This window comes from Lutjanus erythropterus, chromosome 4 (genome assembly GCF_056507025.1).
Source record: "Lutjanus erythropterus isolate fLutEry1 chromosome 4, fLutEry1.hap2, whole genome shotgun sequence".
Taxonomy (NCBI): Eukaryota; Metazoa; Chordata; class Actinopteri; order Lutjaniformes; family Lutjanidae; genus Lutjanus; species Lutjanus erythropterus.
The window spans coordinates 34,026,445-34,040,734 of record NC_139320.1 but is presented as its reverse complement, the minus strand read 5'-3'; the positions used below and the strand labels follow the sequence as shown (position 1 = coordinate 34,040,734).

Below are 14,290 nucleotides of genomic sequence, written 5' to 3'. Positions count from 1 at the left end.
CAGTGTTTCAGTGTAATATTATTGTTTTGAGGTATAATGTTATTATCACGCTGCAGCCTCTCCCCTGCTCTCTGTGTCCGGGCCAAGGTTCTTCAAATAAACATACATAAACATAAACACACACACACGGAGTGAAGTCAGCAGAGAGGCCGCAGTGGAGACAGTGAAGTAAACCAAGTGAAAACAACTCGTAGAAGAATGAAAGTGATTTTTCAATCTGTCCTGTCTGTCTCACCCACCTCTGCTATGTCATATACAAGCACAATGCGCAAGCTCCACTATGCAGCACTTTCAGCCATTTCTTTGTTTCAAAACAGCAAATCTTAGGACAACTTGTTGTGGAGCAAATATAGAGCTGCAACAATTAATTGTTTATTAAATTAGTCAATCACTTAAAAGTCATTTTAATCGGATTGTGTAATTTTTAAGAAAAAAGTCAAACTTGAAACTTTACTGATGGTAAACTGAATATCTTTGGGCTGAACGTAAAACAAGACATTTAAGGACGTCATCTTAGGCTTTAGGAAAAACTGACTAGCATTTATCACATTCTGACATTTTAAAACAAACAGCTAACAACTGATTAATTGGGAACAAAGCAAAAACAAACAAAACAAACCAGTTAATCAACTATGAAAGTAACCGTGAGTTGCAGCCCTAAAGCAAAACAAGGGTTCTACCAGTCAACACGGTATAGGCAAATACTGTAGGACTAGTTCATATCATTGTAATTGATAGCATTCATACCGTCCATCTTTAATCTCAGGCTGCTTTTCCTGTGTGCTGTCAGACTTAGCTGTGTTGTCCTGAGAGAAACATGTGATAGTGACAATGCTGCCTCCATGTCCTGTCATATCTTACTATGTCATTGCTGGAATCAAGGTGAACTTGGGGTGAATGCAACTTGCCACTGCACATTGAACCAGTCAGTATGTGAGATGAATTTAAAGCCTGTAACCCAGGCCAGTGTATTGTATTTGACTTCCTTCATTTAGAAAGCTCAATCAGTCAGTGACAGGTATTGCTAATAAGTGAGCTTTTAAAAACTGGGCTTCCTCTCTTACTGTGTCTCATTTCATGGAGGAGAAATTGCACTGAATAATCCCCAGATTCGCTGGTGGTTAAACCCTTTTCCTTGTTCTGAGATTAATTTGACCTTACAGTATTACACCCACGATATGCCAAGCCTTTCCCACACTTTGTCTCTGCCTAACCACTGGCTGTGGTACAAAGCCGGTTACAGTACATACTGTCTGCATCAAAAACCCCAAAGGAGTCCATCATTTCATCAGAGGAACCGCTGGGCACTATTATCTCTATCACTGACCGCTATCTTTCAGCCCTGCCACACTCTCTCTGCACCAGCTGAGTTTATCTAGGGCATACAGCTACACGGATGCTTGGTGAAGACAGCTGCAGTCATAGTTTTCAAAGACAAAAAATCATGCATGAAGACGCCGTCATAAATCATGTTTGTATTATCTTGATTTTCAAGTGCAGTGACATTTTTTAGTCATGTACAAACTCTGACCTTCAGCCTGTGTGAATCATTCGTTCTGGACAAACAGTGGCTGAAGGGAAAAATGATCTGCAACAGTCAGGTTCGTGTCTGAGAGCTCATTTATTCCTTCGGGAGCTCACAAAGTCTTCGTACAATAAGGTCCTAACTGCCTCTTCTTTCAATGGCACCATTCAGGGAGAAAAAATCAGTGAGAGGCCTGGTGGAAAAAAAAGAGATGCAGAGAGAAAGACTGGCTGGATTTGTGTCAGAGGCCCTCTTTGTTTAACTACACTGTAACCCCACCACACACACACACACACACACACACACACTCCACACACCCCTTGACCCTGTGCTCTTCTGCTATTGTTGATGCATCATGCAGAGGAGGTTACAGAAAAGAGGGCAACAGTGTCACTTCTCATTAATCAGCCTAGTTAAAAACACAACTGATGGAAATGTCACTCAATTTGCTGTCATCTCCTTTATGTTTAAAAGAAGGCGTGTCACCCTGTAGCACTATATGAGATTGTGCTCTCGTGTCACGCTTAGCAGCATTTATACATTGACATCAAAACTGTGTCTTCATCAGCCACGATAACGACCATGAAAAATGTTGACGTAGTTTCACTTATCTGATTACACCAGGAGACAGTGGGGGAAAATGGTTAAGTGTTTACAAAGGTACTTCTAGTTCATACATAGGATCTAGTTAATTTATTGGCTGCAGAGAAACACTTGGAAAACTCAGAAGTCCCTTGGATTAGAAGCAACCACCATCTTTACATTAACAAGTGTCTAAAAACGATCCTCACCATGTCCAGTTGCTCTCCATTCAATCTTTCTTGAATAACCATGACCTGGATGACTGAGAATCTTCACAAACATCTTTCTAAACTCTTTTTCTATCTGTCCAAAAGGCATCAGGTCTAGTGGCTCAAGAAACTGTTGACAGACAGCCAAATTCAAGTCCACAAGTCAACCAGAGCTGCAGCTCACAGTTCTTTTGATTATTGGTTAGTGTGGTGATTATGTTTTCAATAAATCATATTTTCTGTAATATTTGAGAAAATAATTATAAATAGCCATTACAAGGAGGCATTTTCATATTGCTTGATTTCTCCAAAACAAAAGTTCAAAACAATATAAAAAAGAGAAAAGCTGCAATTACTTTGAGAAGCTGGACCTACAGAATACTGGCATGTTTTTTTCTTAAACATGACAGCATTAATTGATTTAGGGCTGCAGGTAATTTTCATTTTGATTAATGTGCCGATTATTTTCACAATTAGTTGATCACTCATTTAGTCTATAAAAAGGCCAAAGAAACCTGAAATGGTTAATCAGTTGTCAAAATAGTTTCCAATTTTAATTAGTTGACTAATCGCTGCAGCTCTAAATTTATTATAGATTTATTTCTTTTTTATGCCTTGATTAGTGAGCTGATAGTAGAGAGGCGACCAGAAATATCAAGAGAAAGATGGGCGGCTAACATGCAACAGGTCTCTGAATGGACTTGAAATAGAAGGACCTCCAGAGCACCCCTAATTTTTAATTCAGCTCTAAAGTCAGCACATATGCTCATTGCTGAAGTACCATTGTGCCGGGCAGCTGACACTGTTCTGTGATATCTGTGGAAGGGAGCTCAGCATCAAGAGATCAATACAATGTGATCAGTTATCACTTTTTTAGTCTGAAGTCAGGAAACATTGACGGCAGTGATCTGTTATTTTTTCTTGAGCACATTTTGAATGTTGCCAGATCCAGTTCTTAGCCTTAAATACCCTTTCTGGCTCTTTTCTGTGTCTGTGCTGATTAAATAATCTGTTTTTAGCGAAGTGCATGGAGGAATGCGCTTTAGGAATTTTTTGATTGAGGCTTACCCCGTGCTTGAACCTGCCTGATCCGGTCACTGGAAGTAGTGAGATGGAGTCTTAAGTCTGTTGCTTGGCTGGCAGTCTGGTCAGGGGGCTGTTGAAGGAGAGCCTACATCTATTTACCTCAGTAGAGTGAAGCAGCACACTCTATATCTCAAAGAAGAAGACGGAGTGCACTAAAAGAACCTGAGACGAAGCAGTTAACCCTGACCTCTGACCTTCTTTAACAGAGGGATTTCCTTATGAGGATCAATAATACATCACATGATGATCATTACGTGGCATTCATACAGTTTGTATAGCACAGCCCTAACCCTTGCTCCCAGTGGATACTGTAGATGATGAGGCCAGCTCCCCTCTGCCAGATATAGTGTTTCTATAAAAGTAAAGCTTCCGAAGAAAAAGCTCTGACTTTCTTCTAGCTGACACATCTACTCTTCTCCCTGCTGGAGGCCTTCTCTTCCTGAAGCCTCATCATCATTTAGCCTCATTAGTCTGTCACTGCTCTGATTCGGTTACAGGAAGAACCTTGAAATAACCCGCAGTACAGACTCACACACTTGTATGTCGGCACACTCCTGCCCCCACTTCCTCCATAAAGTATTGTTGAAAAACATCTGAGAATATATACTTAAAGTTCCAAAAGTTGATCTTATTTTAACATGTTTTTCTACCAAATCCTCTTATATATTAAACAAGATAAGCAGAGCTTCTTCAGTGAATCACTGTTTAATTTCACACATGCAGCTGTAAAAGGACTTTGCCAAATTAAATAAATTTGATCACAGAATAAGTAAATAAGACTGCAAATGAGATTTTGGTGGAGTCTATATGAGGTATAGTTTGACATTTTAGGCAATCACTTGTTTGCTGTCTTACCTAGTAAAGATTAATGCTGCACTTATGTCTGTACTCTGTATGTACACTGTGCTTAGCTTAGCATAAAGACTGGAAACAGGGTGAAACAACAAGCCTGGCTCTGTCCAAATATAAAGTCCTATTACCACCTCTAATGACCACTTCTTAACACAATATAGCAGGGCTGCTGCGCTTAATGATTTTTTTCATTGTTGATTAATTTGTCGATTATTTCTTGATTACTCATTGATTAGTTGTTTGGTCCAAAAAATGCCAGATAATTGAGAAAATGTTGATGTGTGTTTCCCTAAGCCCAAGATGATGTCTTCAAATGTCTTATTTTGTCTACAACTAGAGCTGCAATGATTAGTTGATTAGTCAAGAAGTCAATTTAAGAATAGCTGTTTTGATAATCGATTTATCATGTCAGTTGTTTTTCAAGTAAAAATTTTCAACCATATACTGGTTTCAGCTTCTTAAAGTTGCTGCTTTTCTTTGTTGTTTGTGCTAGTAAATGAAGAGTCTTTGGGTTTTGGACTGTTGGTTGGACAAAAGTAATTTGAATATGCCTTTTTGGGGCTCTGGGAAATTGAGCTTTTCTCACAAGTTTTAGTCTAAACAATTAATCAGCAGATTAATAGATGATGAAAATGTTAATTTCAGCACTATTTACAACTCAGAGATGATCGGTTTACTGTCATAGAGGAGTAGAGAAAACAAGGAATGTTAACACTTAAAAAGCTGCAAGCCGAGAAGCTTGACTTCAAACTGATTAATCCATTATCAGAATAGTTTTAAGACAACTATTTGATTAATTGTTGCAGCTCTTTAATACATGGTACTACAGACACATTTTGATTGGTAACAAAAAAGTATTTCAGTCTGAACCAACTACAAATATGCTTGGAGGAATCTGACCTCACAGAAGGGATTGACAAAGTAATGTACAAAACACAGCAGCTGCAAACACGTCTGCAAGGTCACAGTGTCAGCTTCTTGATCTTGGCTCAAAAGAAGATGATTTGTTACCTGCAGGCACTACAATGAGTGAATCCTCAGCCTAACCACTACTGCTCTGATCACTTTTCATTTCTGTGTGTTTGTATTTATGGGATTTGTGTGAGATTATGGTAATAGACCATTGGTTACCAACCCTGTAATCACAATCAGCTGGTTGATTTTCTTTTTTTCTTTTTTTGGAAGCATTGTAGCTGACCTCAGAGTGTAGTCAAATTACAGCTTTTTAAATGGTCAAGATATTTCTGGCTGATTCTAGAAAATCTCTGTGAGAGTCTTTGGAAACAGGAGCACAAATTGCTAATCTGTTGCTGCCACAACACCCAGTTATCTGGCTGCTCCTGCTCTGCCAAGCTGCACTTATTGGGTACAAGCGGGGAAACACCAGCTAATCACTATTGTACCAGACAGATTGAATATGACAGATGTATTTACTATAGTTGAATTGCTCTCACGATCTCCCTTCAGAGCTGTCAGCTTCTTGACAGGTGAGCAAACATGAATCCAACATTATTCTCAATTAGAAAAGAATGTGTCACTGATACAGTGCGCTGTCAGGCGTGCTTGCCCAGCTGTGTCTTGACAAAGCATAATGTTTTTTTTTACATAGTTTTGTTTGTAATGATTAATTATAGCTGTGACGTCTTTTTTTCAACAGCACAGTGAATAGCCGGCCACAGGGAGAGAACAGTGTCCAGACAGAGAGATCAGAGGTCAGTTATTTAATTGATTTAAAAGATGATAATATCGCTTCCAATAAGTCCTCAAAGTCCTATGATCAGAAGTACGTCCATAGCAACAGTTTATTATTTCTGATTAGCACACTGTTGCTATGAATGCTGTAACTGATCAATCTGAATCAAGTATTCAACAAAGCTGTGTAATAAAATACAGTAATTGAATACTTTAAGTATCATTAACTTTAGCCCTTAAATTTAATTCTACATATTCCTGTTGATGTATGAAGTGTAATGTAGGTTATTAGCATTTGTCAGTTTTGCTATAGAACGGGTCTTTACATCCTCTCGCTGAAAATGTGTAAACGCAAGCATTACTACACTATTGCACTGTAAGTGGTTATATTATTGAGTCAGTGATACTACCCTAGTAGATGCAACCTCTTCAGTCTAAGAACATAACGTTGTAGTAGTAGACGTAGTAGCACCAGCAGTAGTAATATGTTGCATGTATTTGGCTAAGAAAAAGCAAATATTGTAAAAATAAACAAGCCATTTTCTCATGGCAGTAGTTGGATGGTTTTAAGTTTTGGTTTTATTGTTTTGAACACAGTAATAAGCGGAAATCTTTTATTTCTGCTCTAGACTACTCTTTTACCTTTCAGCTGATACACAAACACAGTAAGAACAACTAAACATAAAGGCACCGGCCAGACTCATTTATGGATTGGATTGTATAACGTGGAGAAGGATATGGTTAAACACAGTAGGAATTCAACAAAGAGTTTACTACAATGTTCAGTACCACAGTAATTAACCCAAAGTAATAAGATAGGACCAATAAATTATTTATTTAGGTACTAAATTATTCAAATTATAAAATACAGGAGTAAAAACACACAAAAAAGAAACCCCAAGACCATTGTCTATAGAAGATGAGTACTCGTGAATTATTGAATGAATGTTAATGTTGGCTATACGTGAATGTCTTAAGTGCAGTAGTAAACATGCAGGCCTGCCCCTGTGTGTGTGTAAACGTGCGTGTGAGTGAGCGTTTTCCTCGATGGTCCATGTGCACACCCTCGGGTTAATCCATGTGAAGCAGCAGTAGCCCGCTGTTCTCCCCTGAGACGTCTCTGTGGGAGCTGCAACAGCTGTGACGGTGTAAGTCACCCCGAGGACCCGTCGTTACTGCTGCACGCACACACACACACACACACACACACACAGAAACACGCCCAGTCTCACCGCACACCCATGGGGATAGAGGCCGAGGCCAAGAGCAGAGCTGAAGGCTTGTAGCTCGGCTTCCTTATTGTCTCTCTTCCATATGTTTCTGCATTTTGAGCAGTCAGCCAAGTGTCTTTATTACAGTCTCTATGTTTAAACTGTTTTGTTTGTATAGTCTAACTTGTTGTTACATGCTCTTAGACAATGTAAAGATAGACATTAATCTGAACACATCATCAGCTGTTTTAACATTTAAGTCAGGGGTATGATAACAGTCCCCTTTACGGCCAAGAAACACATGTAAGTCTTGTGAGGAATGCCCTTATGGCTTGATTTCAGATCTAAGAGTCAGTGAAGCTGATGTGTTCATTTCAACAGAGAAAAGTCGACTGGTCTTGTGTCTGACCTGCACATCACTGCACAGGAATGTGTCTGGCAGTGTGTTAGACAGGCAGATAAAATGTGGGGCTGGCCTCCTGCAAAATCTAGATGGTAATCGTCTCTCTGTGTGCTGACAGCCACCTGACGCCAGGTGATATGCCTTGATGAGCCAGAAGAATAGCTGCGTGTTGAGAAAATGTCTGTGTGTAGTGACAAATTCCCTCTATTATATGTGATTTGGACTAAACATACAGGCCTGAACTCTCTAAGAAGTCATTCTCGTATACAGGAGCTGTCTTAGGGACAGTCGGCACGCCCCAAGTTTGGAGAAGCAGAGAGGGTCACCAGCAGGGAAGCTAAGCAATGAAGTGCAGCGACAGGGTCTGTAACAATAGGTCCACCCAAGACATCTATCATTTTAAGTGTACAGTACATTTACAATATTTTCTCCATTTTACCTTGCCATCAGATAGCTTTTTCTGACAGCAAAAAGCAAACTCCACTAGTGAACAAAAAGAACAAAAGTCTTGTTGGTCTATCCTGCTGCCTCGATTGGCTAGATTGTTTGCTTTATTGTGCAACTTCGGTGTACCTGAACTATCCTGTAGGTAATACACATGCTATCGATACCTCATACAACTCCTCATCAGATAATCCAAACTACCCCTTTAAGGGCTTTTCTTAAATACTTAGAAAGTCATTATTTAGGAAGGGCAGGGGGTGTTTGAGGTTGTGTAAACTTCCAACCATACAGTAAAGTTTACCCTTTAAACAGCTCTGCTAATCCTCCGTCCTTACTTACTCTCTGTCACCAGGTTCAGGCTCTGCAGATGTAATTGAAAAGCCTCTCCATGCAGCTGGCTCTGGAGCTTGACATATGGCTGGTTAAGTCACTATAGATAGCGTCTAAGACGACCATCTACAGAAAATGCAAGGAATTTGCTAGACTGGATTATGCTATGGAAACAAAAACAAGTAACAGATGCTGGAAGTCTGCTGATGAGTGCACTTTTACAGCCCTAAGCTTTTTCATGCGTTTGAAGAGTTTAGAGCCTATTTTAACATGCTTTGATGCTTGCATGGCACGTGGTGACGAGGGGACATGGACAGACTGATTAAACCACAGAGGGAGAAGGAACAAATCTGAGGACCGTTGGGTGAATGCTTTGCAGACAGAGGAGCAGTAAAAAAAGATCCACTGCAGCACCTCGAACGAACAAAGTTTGTTCAGTTCAGTGCTGTGTGTGAGCTTTGCTGCAGTCTGCTGCAACGACACATCAGACTGCAAAGTGACCGGCTGATGGCCCTGTTCTGTGGATTACTGCATTGTTGTGTCTTATTATTTACTGCTCTGCTCTCTCAGGTTGTGTGTCCTGATTGCCTGCGGCCCGCCGCCTACATCATACGTCTTTTTTGCTGGTGCACCTTCCCGTTCCTATGGCAACGAGCACCAGCATAGCGATCAAACAGCTACAGCAGCATTTCCAAGTGGTTTTTGGTGAAAGGAGCTCTGTGTATTGCATATGACTTCATCACTGTATTTTCCTCTTATGCTGCCCAGAGTTAAAGCACACAGCCAGTGAACTTCACTCAGTCCTTAAAAAATTTAAAAATATCTTGATTTTCTTGAACTATTTGAGCTATTGGTTTTGTTTGTATTAAGGAAGCTGAAATGGGAATATTATAAACAGGGTGCAATCATCAGTTTCCTAGCAAGTAATAATTAAAAAATATGAGTCTTAATAAATATCACAGGAACAAACACCCACACGCTTACAGCAAGTTTAGGATTCTTTCCAAAGATGCTCTCTGAGAAGATAATTACAGTCTAAAACAGTTTGATGGACAGCAGTAAACATGGTATTTGTTGACTTGTTGCAACAGAATCATAACTTACTGCTTGATCAGATAATGCAAACTGTGCACGCTTACTTTGCAGATTCATACTGGAACATACTGGCGTGTCATCAATCTCATACTTAAATCTGAACTCATATTGATCCGCTTCTGATTGATCAGAGCAACCCACATCTCTTAATTTATTTATATAGTGTACACAGGGATATTTTAAGAGCACGCTGTCTGGATCCATTCTGCTTTTCCAGTGGTTTGCTCTCATGCGACACTCCCACTCCATCCTGATTTCATCTTAATGAAGATCTCCACAGCGGGAAGCTTTACACAGCCACGTGTCACTTGTGTGGCTCACAGAGTAAGGGAGCAAAGCGAGGTCTTTTTTTTTTTTTTGTCCCTAAACTCCCATTGCTCCATTTCAATTCGAATAAGATGAGGTGGTGAGAATCACCAGGGAAGACGGAGGGGCGTGCAGAGGAACGGAGATATGAAAGGGATGAAAGTGTGGCAGTCCCCACCTCCCAGTGTTGGAGTGTGAATGGGGCTGCCCACCCCTCTCTGCAGGGGGTTCCCTCCCTCTCCTGCAGCATGTGCGCTCATTACCCACTCCATACTACAGCGTAATATGTAAAGAATATGCAAACACAGACACAATATTCGGAGGACAATAGAGCAATGGCTGGTTTATATCAAACTATGTGTATGTACTATGTCTATTGAGATATTTACAGAGAAAGTTACAGGAAAAAATTAAAAGCAACATTTTATATTGTTGTATATGGTGACAGTAGCTGCACAGCTTGAACAAGATAATTTTCCAAGAAGAGATTGGTAATTGCCATGTGTGTTTAGTCTTTCACAAGTGGGAAATAAGGCTACATTCTTTTTTCATTATCGATTAATAAAATAATAGCCATCACAATTTCTGAGAGCCCAAGGCAACAGCTTTCAGTGGCTTGTTTTGTTTGACCAACAATCTGAAAACAAAACACATTCAGCTTACGATATTAAACTGTGAACATCAGCACAGCCTCCCATTAAGTCATAAAATTACTTACAATGACAACTGATGGAAACGCAACTGACAAAATTATTCAACTACATGTCAAGCGCTAATGCAAATAACTTTAATTAATCTGATTTATTTCTGCTTGTATTGACCTCTGTTATCTACAAGTGCATTGACAAGCTAGCAGTACTAATAATGGTCTTATACATTTTGGTCACCTGTAAAAATTAGGAATATGCCAATGTACCGACGGAGCATCAGTACCGGACGATATTTGCCTTGTTAACATTACATGAAAAGATATTTCATAAATATTTATGATTAAATTTGTGCTCAGAGATTCTGTAATGAAGGGCTGAATGACCTTAAACAGTTTTTCTTCTGTAATTAAGATTTTCCCTGACACAAAAGGGGAAAAATAACAACAAATACAATATAAACAACAAAAACATCAGCATCAGCTATAGGCAAAATTGTTATTTCAAACATCTATATCATTATCAGCCCAGAATTTCACAATCTGTGCATCCCCATATCATAATATGCATTAGGCTGATGTTCAGAGCAGAACACACAAAATCCACAGTCTGTGATGAATCAACAAATACTTATTAGCCTGTGTGTTGCACAGATATTGTGGCAGCCTTTCAGTTATGTAGAAAAGAGCATGCTCTTTTTCAATACACAGTATGAGTAAAAACTTGAGTGGCTGAAGTCTGGAGGAGTACTGACACAGCAGATGCTCTGAAATATTTATGCATCAGAGTTGTGACAGTAATTCCATCTTAATGACAACATAATGCCAATGATGGTGAAGGCACAGACACGCCTGCAGACACATATACTGACTCGCTCTTTATCCCATCAGTGGTGGTTGTCTTTCATTTGTAATTCTTCTCTGAAACGCCCTGAGCAGATGAATGTGCATGTATTTATAGAATTATTTACGCTGAACTCATAGTCCTACTGTCCTGAAAACATACTGTATGCACACGCACGCGCACACACACGCACACACACAAAAACACACACACACACACACGCAAGGGGTAAGCCAACTGTGTTCTGGCTGTGTGACAGTTATTCTGTCTGGCAGGATTCAGAGCCACAGAGAGTGACTCCACTACTAAATATACAGCAGACTCAAGACTTTACCAGAATCCCAGTCACACAAATTGACTTTCCACCAGGCACGTGTGTGTGGACGTCTGCTCTGAATTCAGCTCTGCTCTCTGCACTCTACTGGTTCATTATAAGGTTCAGAGATGTTTGGATGTGCATGGTGTTTGTGGAGGCTACAGAGGTCATTCGTCTTCAGCCTGGTGTTCCTGAACCCTCTGTTGAGCTTGTTCTGCTTTGTATCCTGAGACCCTCTGTGATATCAGGCTGTATTACATCCAGTAGACCTCACAAGCTGTTCACGATGTTGGAGATCCACCACCTTTCTTTCACCTGCGTGTTTTGCAGACACATGAAAATAGTTAAAAGAACTGCTGATTTTTTTTTTCTCAGATTGCAGGTACTACAGAAATAGCAGCAATGCCGCAGATGCTAGCTTTCTGATCCTCACACCAAACATTTTAAGCTAAGCCTGTGGCATAGAGGTGATGATTCAACCCTGTGGCAGTTTTGTGGTGTGTGTTTGGTTTACCAGCTATGTTGGTGTGAGTCGCTTCACTCCTGCCATTGAGCTTCATACCACTCTGCTAATGTCGTTTGTGGCTGTGACTTGTGAGCCAGGTGTCGACTGGCCTCTGAGGGAACCTGTTATTACCAAAATACGTTTCAAAACGTGTGTCTATTGCTGAAAGCATACTCACTGATTTCATCTTGATGTGTACAAAACTCGAGTTTAGGTGGACATCAAGCGAAGATTTTATTTACATAGCTTGACATTTTATCACAATTTGCCTCGGGAGGTTTACAGCCCTCTGTTCTTACAGCCGCATTTCAGTTAGGGAGAATAAAAAAAAAAACAACCCCAAAACCCCCTTTAACAAGGAAAAAACAAGAGAAACCTCAGGAAGAGCCACAGAGGAAGGATCCCTCTCTCATACATGTAGATAATAAATGTGTATGAAGAATCCAGGAGGAAACAAGTATAATAACTTGCAAAGTAACCAGGAGCACTTTGGAATGACGGGTATGTGGAGTAGACTTTATTCCGTGAGCTGAAGTTGTGGCAACAGTGTACGGTTCCAGAACTTAGAAGGAAAACCTTTGCATTGTAACGTTCTATTTGTAGCTTCAGGGGTAACTGGACATATGAAATCTTCTGTATACAAAATATTTAGTAAGCCCTATTCTTAATCATTCAATCTGCCCTCCGTATCTGCAATGGAATCAGATTCCACAAGGTGTTTTTATTACTATATCGTGGAAACTAGAGCTGCAATGATTAATCGATTGTTTGATTATTAATTGATTATTAAATTAATTGCCAACTATTTTGATAACCGATTAATCAGTTCAAGCATTATTATTTAAGAAGAATAGTCAAAATTCTCTGATTCTATCTTCTTAAATTTGAATATAAACTAATTATCTTTGGGTTATAGGCAAAACAAGACATTTGTAGATGTCCTCTAGAGCTTTGAGAAACATTGGTCAACATTTTTCACCATTTTCTGACATTTTATAGGCAAACAACTATTAATCTGCCCTAATTGTGAGTGTTTGATTTTATTTCACTAATGACACTAGTGTGTGTGTGTGTGTGTGTGTGTGTGTGTGTGTGTGTGTGTGTGTGTGTGTGTGTGTGTGTGTGTGTGTTTGAGATAATGGCTGCATACAGGACCTTACATAAAAGCTGTAGTACAATATAATCACTTGGAGGTCTGCCATGGTTCGGAAGTTTTCACTGGTAGTTTAATTTCATTTTCAGGGCAGTGGAGTGAGGCCTGAGCCTTAATCCATGCTGACACTTTGCTGTAGTAAAGTAGACACTCACACAAGCAGTGACCCCTGTCCACCCCTGCTCTCCCTCTCTGCTAAGGACAGTGTTATTATGCTTGCCATGGCAGGATAAGTGGAGCCTGATTGATCAGTATTGATTAGAACTGTATTTGTCAGACAGTAATGGGCCTCCCCCTCAGGACATTATGTCTGCTGATTCCCTCCCACCCCCTCCTCTGGCCCCACTTCACCCCACTCTTGATGTTATACTTGATGGAGCTCCCTCCCCCGTTCGTTGGCCCCTCAACCTCTAATCAAAGTGCACAGCCTCCTTCACTTTTCCACTCATCCTTTGTGTTTCCATCCATGATCAAGAAAAAGCTGGAAGGCAGAGGATGGAGACAAAATCAGCACATTATTTCTGGTTCAGTATTTGGGCTAATATTGAAAAACAAATTTTTTTTCAGAGGCTAAATTCTGCAAAACCTGCATGACGCAGTTTTTTTTTTTAACTGTGTTTGTGTGCAAGCCAGTCTGTGTGTATGCAAACATGTTGACAGTACAGATGCAGTACAGATAGACCGCCTCAGGCATCTTTGTTCAGACTCCTCACAAACAATAGACATGTTTGTGTCAATGACCTGATGAGCGTGGAACTGATTACAGCTGCTCTGTAGAAACACACATACACACCCTCAATTATTAACACCACACTTTTGTGGAAAACAAAAGGCCAAAAACATCACATCAAGATGGCAAATATGGGGAGATCAACTTTTTTTTAATACTTTTTATGTGGGAAAACAATGTTAAGATATTATCATAACATTTTACATACTTTAAAGTATGACTCTGTTCTATTCCGGGTTTTTCAAACGGAAATACTCACTTAGCCACTAGCAAAAAGGTGGTGACATATTTCACAGTGCTGGTGCCCTCCCCTCCCATCTCCTCCCTCAAGCTAGGTGGTTTATATGTAGCAACGTCATCA

General features: G+C 40.0%; 1 protein-coding gene across 3 annotated transcripts in view; it reads left to right on the top strand.

Moving 5' to 3' along the window:
• sipa1l3 (signal-induced proliferation-associated 1 like 3) overlaps positions 1-14,290 on the top strand; it is a 93,227-nt gene that overhangs the window by 28,025 nt on the left and 50,912 nt on the right. The window contains exon 2 of one of the 3 annotated variants that reach the window (XM_084717745.1): positions 5,912-5,966. The exons of the other annotated variants lie outside the window; for them this stretch is intronic. The gene's annotated coding sequence lies outside the window, so the exon portion shown is untranslated. The remainder of the gene's footprint in view (positions 1-5,911; positions 5,967-14,290) is intronic. 3 annotated transcript variants of the gene reach the window in all.